At 43.2% G+C, this 10,181-nt stretch overlaps 1 long non-coding RNA gene across 1 annotated transcript; it reads right to left on the bottom strand.

Annotated features, from left to right (window-relative positions):
* Nucleotides 1-567: 567 nt before the first annotated feature.
* Nucleotides 568-3,287, bottom strand: LOC111928258 (uncharacterized). Its single transcript, XR_002863988.2, has 2 exons — nt 2,956-3,287; nt 568-1,907 (listed from the first exon to the last, which is right to left on the bottom strand). It is a non-coding gene; the product is annotated as an uncharacterized LOC111928258 (long non-coding RNA).
* Nucleotides 3,288-10,181: the final 6,894 nt, after the last annotated feature.

Raw genomic sequence — 10,181 nt, 5'->3', positions numbered from 1 at the left:
TTTGCACAACTATCTTTAGACCTGAACTTGCTGGAAACAAAGCCAGAGAAGTGGGTAAAAGAGTCCCTTTCACATCCCAAAGGCAGTGTGGCTCCAGACTATACTACTTCAATAATGTGGAAAAATTGGATCTCCAGAGACTGGTACATGCTAAAACAAGCTATATATGTCCAAATAAACACAGACACAATCCACAGACATAAAGGGAAGGGAAACACCACTAAATATCTAAGCACAGGTTTTTGGGATTTCCCTCTCAGGCAATGAAAAGATAGTGAGAATTTTCATCAGGCAGCCCAGAGTTTTTTTTCTCTTTGAAACTCCTTGCAGGGTGCTACAATAGGAAACGCTTTACTGGAACAAGGTATGACAGAGATATTTCACATGAAAAGGTCCACTCTAAAACTAACATCCCCAGCTTGGAAATGGTAAGGAACTTTTTGAGAGTCCTCACAAATGTGCTTCTGCCTTCCACCTATCTTAAAAAAATTGGTGTTGCACTAGAGGCAGACTAAGGCAAATTCAGAACTTAAAAGCTCAGGCAAGAAATTTGGAAGCAAACCCAGGTTTTGTAATGACACCTCTTTATTGAACTGTGCTGGTGATAGTATGGACAATCTGTGCCATAGCCCACGTCCATGGCTGGCTGCTGGAGCACTGACACGAGCTGTTCCTGTAGCCTGAGACCATTTGAGAAGATGACTATGCAAAGGAAGCACAGGTCCAAGGGCAGAGTCCTGAGGGCCCAGAGTCTTCAGGCACAGATCCAGGTGCTGGCACAGAGCGGTTACCTGGGACAAATCAGGCTCTGCCATCTGCCACAGAGAGCTGCAGAGCTGAGCTGGAGGACAAGGGAGGAAGAGACTGGAAGGACTTTCTTCTGCAGGCCCCAGGGAGCTCACATAAGCTGCAGAAGCCATTTGAAGCTTTTTTTTTTTCAGGTGTTTGAAAAACAGACAAAGAACTTTTGAGAGTCACAGGAAAACCAGGAAAAAGCATTGGAAGAAGCCCCTTGGAGTTATATTCCTCAGAAACAGCTCATCAAGGGGATGATACATTCATTAGGGTCTGTGCCCTTAGAAAGAGGATGACAGCACCCACTTGTCTCAGAACAAACATTTCAGGGCAGCTGCAGATTTAGACTTGTTCTCTGTTGCAAAGATGTACTTGCCACTTTCACAGCTATCCTTTATAGGGGAAACTCAGTTTCTACAGACATAATGATCCTTCTTTTGCTGAAAGGTCAGAACAGTTCCCAAGCACAGTGAGCTCTGCCAGCAAGACGACTTGTCTGCAACCCGAGGTATGTCTGTGTGCAGGCTTCTGTTATTGAAAAGGAAAAGCAAAGCCCTACCAATGCTGTGATATGGTCAGACATTTCTGGAACTGATCTGCTCTGATATGAGCACAGCAGCCTTGCTCACAGCAAGGTTACAGCTGGGTTTGGGGTTGGTGTAATTGCTGTGCAAGAGGAGGCTCTGTATGAACCAAGGGCTGAGTGGCTGTGGCATTCTTCTATCAGGTGCAGAAGCTGCATCAGTTGTGCTAAACTAGGTTGTTCCTGGTTGCCAACATGGCCCAAAATGCCTCCTCTAGTATGCCTGGTCCTCCATCAGGATAGAAGTTCTGAGAGCTGTGCCCATATGTTTCCCTGCCATATGGGATTAGCTACACTGGTATAAAACAGCTTTACACCAGGCTAATATCTTCCATTCTGCCTTTTTAAATGGTTAAAGCAATCAACTTCTATGCACAGGCAAGGCTTGACTTTCTTTTTCATGCTTGGAAGGTTTTATTCACAGCTGTGAAGGCCAGACATTTTATCTTTTTTCCCCTCTTTGTTTAATGAAAGTCTGAGTCTCAGAGAAGAACCTCAGCTTCTATAGAACTGTTCTGTGCACAGGGACCTGAGAAATGGAAACATTTCATGTTATGGATCAGCTAGGAATTATATGAAAGGAATCTTTTCCTCATTAAAACTGTTTTTTCTTGTCCCCACAGCTCCCAGTGGCTGGCAGTTGACTGTGCATGGCATTTTTTTTATTCATGAGCTAATACCAGGAACTGCCTCTGAGCAAGATCTAACATTAGGCACCGCCTCAAGGCACATCTCAGAGTTCTTCCACCCATTCTGATTTTCCCAGTATCACCATCACTCACTCATCCAGATTTGCAGCCAGAACTAAGACAGACACAAATCTGGTTAGAATACATCCAGCTGCAGGCTAGACCTAGTGGAGAGAATGAGACTGGCCAGCTGCAGCTGATGAGGTTGTGGTATTTTTTGTCACTAACAATTGTTGTGCCCATCAGTTTGGATCAATTCCCTCCCCTTCCTTTTTGATTTTTGAGAATCTGCAGTGTCTACATTAGCTGTCACAGCTTTGCTCTGAAACCTCATCAGGCTGAAAGAATGAGGCAAGAAACAATATTTTTGACTGACTAAACTTCAACTACATTTCTGGTTTTTTGGGACAAGAAAAATGAGCCTTTCAGAGAGCTGGGCTGCCTGAAACCAGAGGGACATCTTGGATGAGGAGGGTTGGAAAGAGCACCACTGGAGCTGCCAGCACAGGTGAGCATGGCAGAGGGGACGTGGTCCCCTGTGGTAGAAGGTGGGTTAAAATCACTAAATCACAGAATCAGAGAATAACAGAAAGGAAAAGGTTGGAAGGGAGCACGGATGGATCATCTGGTCCAACTGCCCTGCTCAGGCAAGGTCATCCCAGGGCACATGGCACAGGATTGTGTCCAGATGGTCCTTGAATATTTCCAGTAAGGGTGACCCCACACCCCCTCTGTGCAGTCTGTGCCAGTGCTCAGACTAGTAAAGAAGTTCTTCCTCATATTCATGTGAAACTTCTTGTGCATTGATTTCTGCCCACTGCCTCTTGTTCTATCATTCCTAAAAGAGCCTGGCTCCACCCTTTTGGCATTCTCCCTTCAGATACTTACATATGAATGATGAAAGTGGGACAGCCAGCAGTGGAAAGGGAAAGCCAGAAGGAGCAGCAAGAAGGAAATGTCCAGCAGCCTTGGCTAGAGGAGTGACCCCTGAGTGGGTGGCTCTAGGAAAGGCCAGTGGCATTGGTGAGGCATCTCTGTCCCACCCTGGGATGGGTGGGGAAGCCTGGAAAGCCTCAGTTCTTTTGAGGTAACAAAGTCAATTCACTGCTCGTCCATTACAGTGAGGGGCTGCTGTGTTGGAGGCAAATCTTTGTTTATGTGAAGGAGCCAAAGGAGCAGGATTGGGGAACTTGGAGGCTGAAGGCAGCCCAGGTATTTCTGATCTGGTAACTTACAAAGGCACCATCCCTGTTGATTAGCTCCTAATTTGGTGAGAGGTTACACGTGAGCCCAGGATACTGTGATGTGTGAATGTGTTCACAAGTTTGTGCCTTTTAAATTATTATAGTTGCTTCCTAAAACAAAGTAGAATTAAGCGACAAATACAGAAGGTCAGCTATTTTAGACACTGTTAAAACTTGCTCTGTGTTTATGTGCAGTCAATGGAGTTGTTTATACTCAGAAAAGATTTGAAATTATCTACCAAGTCTAAACTGGCCAGTCTAAGTAGAAGTTCTGACAGCTCCTTAAGGAAATTTAACCACACAATGATACCACAAAACCATGGAAGTCCATTTGAAAGGGATGACTGCTGAAGACCAGCAGCAGAACACAGCACTTACAAAATGTGCTGTCACTCTCTCACAGAACTAACCAGCAAAACTTTATAAAAGCCTGCTAATGTATAAGATGAAAGGAGACACAGAAGAAAGTTCAGACTACAGTGGACATGCTAAATATAGAAGGGGAAAAAAAGAGATGTTCCTAGACCACACTAGGTAGCTAAGCAACTAAACTACAAAATGCCAAGCTCAATTCCCCCCAAAATTCCTCCAAGAACTGAAATGAACTCTAATAGCTGATACAAATCTGAGCCACTGAGCAAAATCTCTGATAAAAAGAAGAGATGGAAAGATAAAATAGCCATTAGCAAATTTTGCATAAGGAACTCAAACCCATACCCTATAATGAACCAGGGAAGGAGGAAAATCCATTCAAGGATACAGAGATGAACTTTAAAACAAATTGTGTCAAAGCCTAGGTGAATGAAGTTTCAATTCATATGATCATGCTCCAGAGAAGAAAGGAACAGAAGTATAAAAGCCCTTTTGGAAAAGCAGATCATTACCTCAGGAGATTACTTAAAACAGTCTGTTTGTTTTGTTGTAGAAAGAGAGAAAAACAGTCATGAGAAATAATTGCAAGTTTTCCTTATTTCTTCAGACTCTGAGGTATCATCTTCAAATGGCAGATTTTAGCACATTTTTAGCATGTTTTTCCCTGCCAGAGCTCCTCTTCCTCAGAGCAAGCACCGACTGCAGCTCACCGTTTCTCCTCATGTCCCAGCACACGCAGGCTGTGTGTGAATCCAGCTCTTTGCCCCGGGAACTGGGAAGAGCAGGACACAAGAGCAAGGCTGAGTCACCATTTTTAAGGCTCAAATTTGGCAGTCTTAGCTAGAGCACTGCCAGCATCTCCTGTGCTGACTAAATGTGATGCTGGCTGGAAATTTTTTCTTAAAAGATGCTGCTCTAGGCAGGTTTAAGCTACTACTTGCCATGCCATTGCACAGCTCTGCAGGAGGTTTTTGCAGGCAAACCAAGCTCATTTAAGGAGGTGTGTGCATTGCACTACAGAGCCAGAGGAAAATTCTTGCCTCAACTTGAAGCAAGTATTACATTCCTTGAGACCAGCAAATGTTCTGTTGCCTGCAAAGAGATACTTAAAATGTGGCATTTTACTCAAAAGTACAGACACAGTGAAGGTGAATTTTCAAAAGCAAAGCTCTGTAATTTCTCACGTATGTGATGACAACTTTGTGTTTATTTAACATTTTAGGAAGAAGCCAAATTCCAGATGTATGAACACTTTGGCCAAACCACAAAAGCACAAAGGAGGTCAAAGATACATCATTAACTGCATTAAATATTCCAGGCATAAGCCCCTGAATTTAATATTTCATGAACAGTTAGCAATCTATTTTATGAGGATCTGTAAAATACCTTCATTTCTATCCTGCTGCCAGTAGTGAATTTGTTAGCAAACTGTGTCTACTAACTTTGGTTAATATAAATAAGGATACAGATATGCTGGAAAAGTCAGATTTATAGCTGCTGCCAACTGGTATAGCTCTGATGGTTTGCTTCCACTGTTGACATTCAGCTCACAGAATGACACCCACATTTAGGCATTTATGGGTGTGCATCAAAGTCCCCATTTCAGCCTGTAGAGATGTAATTTCCCTCTCAGCTGACAGATGGTTGAAATGGTGCTTTGAACTCCACTCACCAATGGAGCAGAGTTCCACTAATGTACCCCTGGATGCCTAAATCAAGTTATCTTCACAGACCCCACCTGAGGGTCTGATCCACAGTGTGAGGAATACAAAAACAATCCTGGTGGGACAGATCTGTGCCTACTGCCCTTCATTGTCATGGCTAGTGCCTCACTTTGGAAAGAAATGGGCATAACTCCTCTAAGGACAGGAAGGTGTTGTCCCTCTCTCTGGATCACAAATTTCCATCTCCCATCCTGCTCCTTTTCTCCAGATACTCCTATCAATTATTTAAACAGCCTCTCCTGCCAACAGTCACAATATTCTGGGTTTAGCATTATTTTTAACTCTTCTTTGCAGAGTTTACTGGATGCTGAGTGCTTGGGAATGTGCTTTTCCTAAAAATGACTCAGTGAGCAAGGTAAATCAGACCTTTTGCTGGAGCTAGTAAAGTATTAAATAAAAACTCCCATGTGATTTGAAATCTTATGTTCACAATGATTACAATCAACTGGACATGGCAGTACCAAAGTGCTGCCAGAGTGTCTTTCTGCCTGTTTGTGGTAACCTGAAGAAAGATATTTTCTTCTTCCACAGAAATGCAGCACTTACTAAAGGTTTATACTGCTCTGAGTTCTTTTTTTTCTCACTTTGCTTATTTATCTTCTTGCCCTCAACTGGCCTGATGCTCCTTGAAAGTACCTGTTAGATTCATCCTTTTCTTTTACAGGTTTTTCCCCTTCTAAGTAATTTTTGAAGATGGCCTTTTCCTCTAAAGGAGTGGGGTTTGTGCCACATTTCTTTCTTTTTCTGGCACAACGACAGCTTTGCTCCCAGGTTCCTGGTCTGTTCTCACTCCCTGCATGCTCAGTGGCAGCAGTGAGCAGGATTACTGCTGCTTCTTATCACCATCAAAGCTGCTTTTCTAGGTGTGATGGGCATGAACTTGAGTAAGCAACAGAGGGGATAGGCAAGCAGAGGAAGTTACCAGTGGGGCTCCTGTTCTTTCAATTAAAGTCACCTTTCCTTCAGACTTCTGGGTTGGCTAGAGCAAAGAAGGAGAAGAATGCACTATGCACTGAAGCTCTATTTTTAATCTCATAGCACAGGGTAGTTCTACAACAAAATAAAAATAAAAGACATAAAGGAAAAAAAAAAAACCATAAAGAAAAAAAAGAAAATACGTAAGATCCACATATTTTTCCATTTCTAAATTTTTTCCATTTCTACCCTCATGGCTGTATACAGAAATAAGGTACAGGTCCCCAGATGACTTCTGTATCCTCTGGTACTGCTGATGCACAAACCCATGTCATCTGAGGAAGTATCCAGATACCTGCTCAGACTGTACAATTGCTGGAGAAACAGATTCTTCAAAACTTGTGTGAAATATCTGTCAGACTGGTGGCATTATTAAGATGAAATTATTTTCATTTTACCTAGGAATCTGCACAAGCTGGACCTGAGACCAAAATATTTTGAATCAAGCAGAAAACAATCCAAATATTAGGTGGCAGAAGTTGGTTTTGGAACACATTCATTTAAAAGGAAAAAATGGGAGGAACTACTAAACTAGTAGTACTAGTAAACAAGGAAGTCCCTGAATAAATCTTTTGAGGCATGGGGCTTTAGGCTGACAAAAGTTCAGCTGCAAACACAATATCTCATTTCCACTTAAGTATTCTGCATTTGAGACTTTTGGCTCATCCAAGGTCCACTGAAGCCAGCAAAAACAGTCCCATCTTTTTCCATGTGTTTTAGGTCAGGAACTTTCTGAGGAAGATGTGTAACAAATCCAGCACATCGAGAGCAACTGACAAGTTTTCCAGCTTTGCAGAAAATCTAGATAAGGAGGGAAAACAGGCAAGAAAGTCAACAGTTTTTGTGATTATTTTTGCAACAATATCTGACTGTGGATCAATTCTTTTTCCCACTTAATAGTACTGGTCCCTTGTTCCCTTACCCTGCCACTGTGTGTAATAGCCATTCGTTGTCTCTTGTCTCACTGTGAGCTCCTTTGGGTCAAGGACTGTCCTTCTATTCTGATTCTGTATGGCCCCTGGCCTAAGGGTTCCCGTCCAAGATGCTACAGCAACATAAAAAAAAACAATCAATAAATAATGACAATATCTCTTCTAAAGACAGTAAGCAAAAATGCCAGACTTTCACAGGTTTTGGCTGGGCTAAACAGTCCCCAGAGTCCTCTTCTGTGCCCTTCGGGGCTGCACAGTGCCAAAGGACTCCATGACTTTGTCCCAGCCCTTGCTAAAATGCTGGTGGGAAGTGCTGAGCCTTTTTGTCTACTCTTAATGACAAGGGTAGAGCCAAAGGCACTCAGCATCTTTCAAAAGATACTCAGTCCATTGCAGGATGTGCCCCTGATGCATTGCAACTGTATCATAATCAAGGAGGATGAAACCTGTTACCAAGGCATGGGTACTAAATCATCCCTGTAGAAAGAAAAATGGGAAATTATACATACCACGCCATGAAGCAGTTCATTTTGGGAGGGCTTATTCTGACAGCTTGCACTTCTCCTGAATGCTTTGCACAGATTTTGCGGACAGTGAAAACAACTGTCTTTCTGGCATGATCTGGAGCTAATTCATCAAAAAGTAACAAGTTTTGCATTACTGGCTCCCCGTCCTCTTTCTGTAGGCAATCTGCCATTCTAGTTAGGTATCCTGGCATCTTGTGCTGGAGCATCCAAGTCTCTCCCCAAGAGCTGTCCGCAGGCTCCCACTCCTTGCTCTCCAGCTCTCTGTTGCCTGGACAACACGTTACAGCCCTCTGTGCAGGCATCAACATCCACACACCCAGACAAATGAGACTGTGCCACCCGGATCACCTTCCGTGGCTGAACAGCCAAGGCCCCAAACTGCTAATTAAAAATAGATCAGAAGAGAGAGGAGCCAGCAGGCTTCGAGCCTCATCTGAAATGTACGAAGCGAAGACTTCGCATGACATCAGGAAGCGCTGACTAAGTGATCCGGTCCCCAGGACTCTCCCTAACACGACAGCCGCAGCCTAGAGATGAGACTGACTGCTAGGACTAATTAAGCTGACTCGCCGCAAAACGGCCAAGAGATCAGAAATTCCACGCAAGGTCGATAATTGAAGGCCGGCAAAGCCTTTGCGGGGGGATGCGGCCGGGGCTCCCCGAGCAGCGCGGGCGGTGCCGGGCACTGCCGGCAGGCGGCGCCGCTGCTCCCGGCCCCGCCGCCAGCGGATCCCGGCCCTGACCCATGGGAACAGCCGGACGCGTCACGAGGGCAGGCGCTTCATTCTAGCTTCTGGCTTCATTTAAAAAATGAAAAACAACGAGACAGGTCCGTTTCTGATTCTCGCTCATCTCACTTTCAACCCCACATCCCAGCAGCCGGGCGTTGATTTGGAAAGTGTTTCCCCACTTTACCGTTAGCTGTGGAAATCATTATTATCATATAATAATATGATTACATATATATATATATATATATACATTTATTTATTTATTTATTTATTTATTTATTTATTTATTTATTTATTTATTTATTTATTTATTTAATTGTAATATCATTATAATCAAATACTTTTCAATGCAGGCGATGCTGTCCTTTTGGAGGCAAGCAGCAGTGCTGAAACACTGAAAATGGTTTCCCTTTTCAAAGGTGGCAAAGAGGAGAGGGAAGCGACAAGCAAGGATTGCAGGCTGGCTGCACTAAGTACAAATTGTGTCAAAAGAGAAGTTTAAAATGGATATTGATGCATAAACTACAAGGTGTCCTTGAACCTCTGAGCTATAAGAGGCAGTGGAAAGAATAAAACCCCACTCAGAAGATGCTTGAATTTAATTATGTTTGTATTAGTGGTGTACTTACACTGGGAGCTTCAGAGACTCCATGCAACTTTCTCAGGGATGAGAAAGGAATGGGAACCCTCAGGTCTAGGGAAGAGGGATGCTCAGAGGAGAAAGTGCTGCTCTCACTCTTGCTCCATGCACAGAATATTTCTTTCATAAGTACAAGTAAAACACTCAGAACTCCAGCCACAGAAAAAAAAAAAATCAGACTTCTCAGTGACTTTGTGGATTTAAAGTCTGAGGTCTTTATGCTTTGATTTTCTAACTGCAAAAAGAGACAAACAATGCAATTTGCCTGCTGGAAGCAGAAAAATGTTGACAGATAACACAGGGTCAGGGGCCATACTTGCAAAGGAAGTCCACAAAGTAGGTTTATCACCAGGGGGTTGATTTATCTGTCATCAGTCAGATAAGTAAAAGTGTTCTCAGTCTGACAAAATCCATCTTGTTCAGCAGGTGGGTGCTAACACACAGGCAGCTCTTTAGTTTTCCTGGATGGCACCAAAACCTCATGTTTTCCTCACTGAAAAACTGAATTTCACTCTAGAAGTTGCTTGTCACCTGTGACCAGCTGTGTCCACCACAGCACTCTCAGCAGTGAAAATGACAAATACCCTGACACAAAGACAGAAATCTTTATCTCAAATATCTCTTTCTTCCCATAATCAGAGCAGCTATTTTTCTCAGAACAGTGGCAGCTGGATCAGGTCTCACCACCAAATTGCTATTACTTCTGCAAAACAGATAGAGAATACTTTGGATGGAGTTGTCAGCAGTAACCCTGGGAACAATCATGTTTACAAGTCAGGAGCAAATTTCCTATGTAAAAACCCTGTGGGCTCAAAGGATGCCAACCTCTGCCATGTGAGTGGGACAGCAAGTTTTATCCAGTATGAAACACTAGAAATACCTTTTTTCTCCCACACCACAGCTTCACTTGCTTGCTGCAGCTCACTCCTTCCTATATCCCAGCAAGCTGTAATATAAAAATCAAACCAA

This window comes from Cyanistes caeruleus, chromosome 5, assembly GCF_971803275.1.
Source record: "Cyanistes caeruleus chromosome 5, bCyaCae1.hap1.1, whole genome shotgun sequence".
Lineage (NCBI taxonomy): Eukaryota > Metazoa > Chordata > Aves > Passeriformes > Paridae > Cyanistes > Cyanistes caeruleus.
Note: the sequence above shows the minus strand (reverse complement) of the source record. Positions and strands in the feature narration are given on the sequence as shown.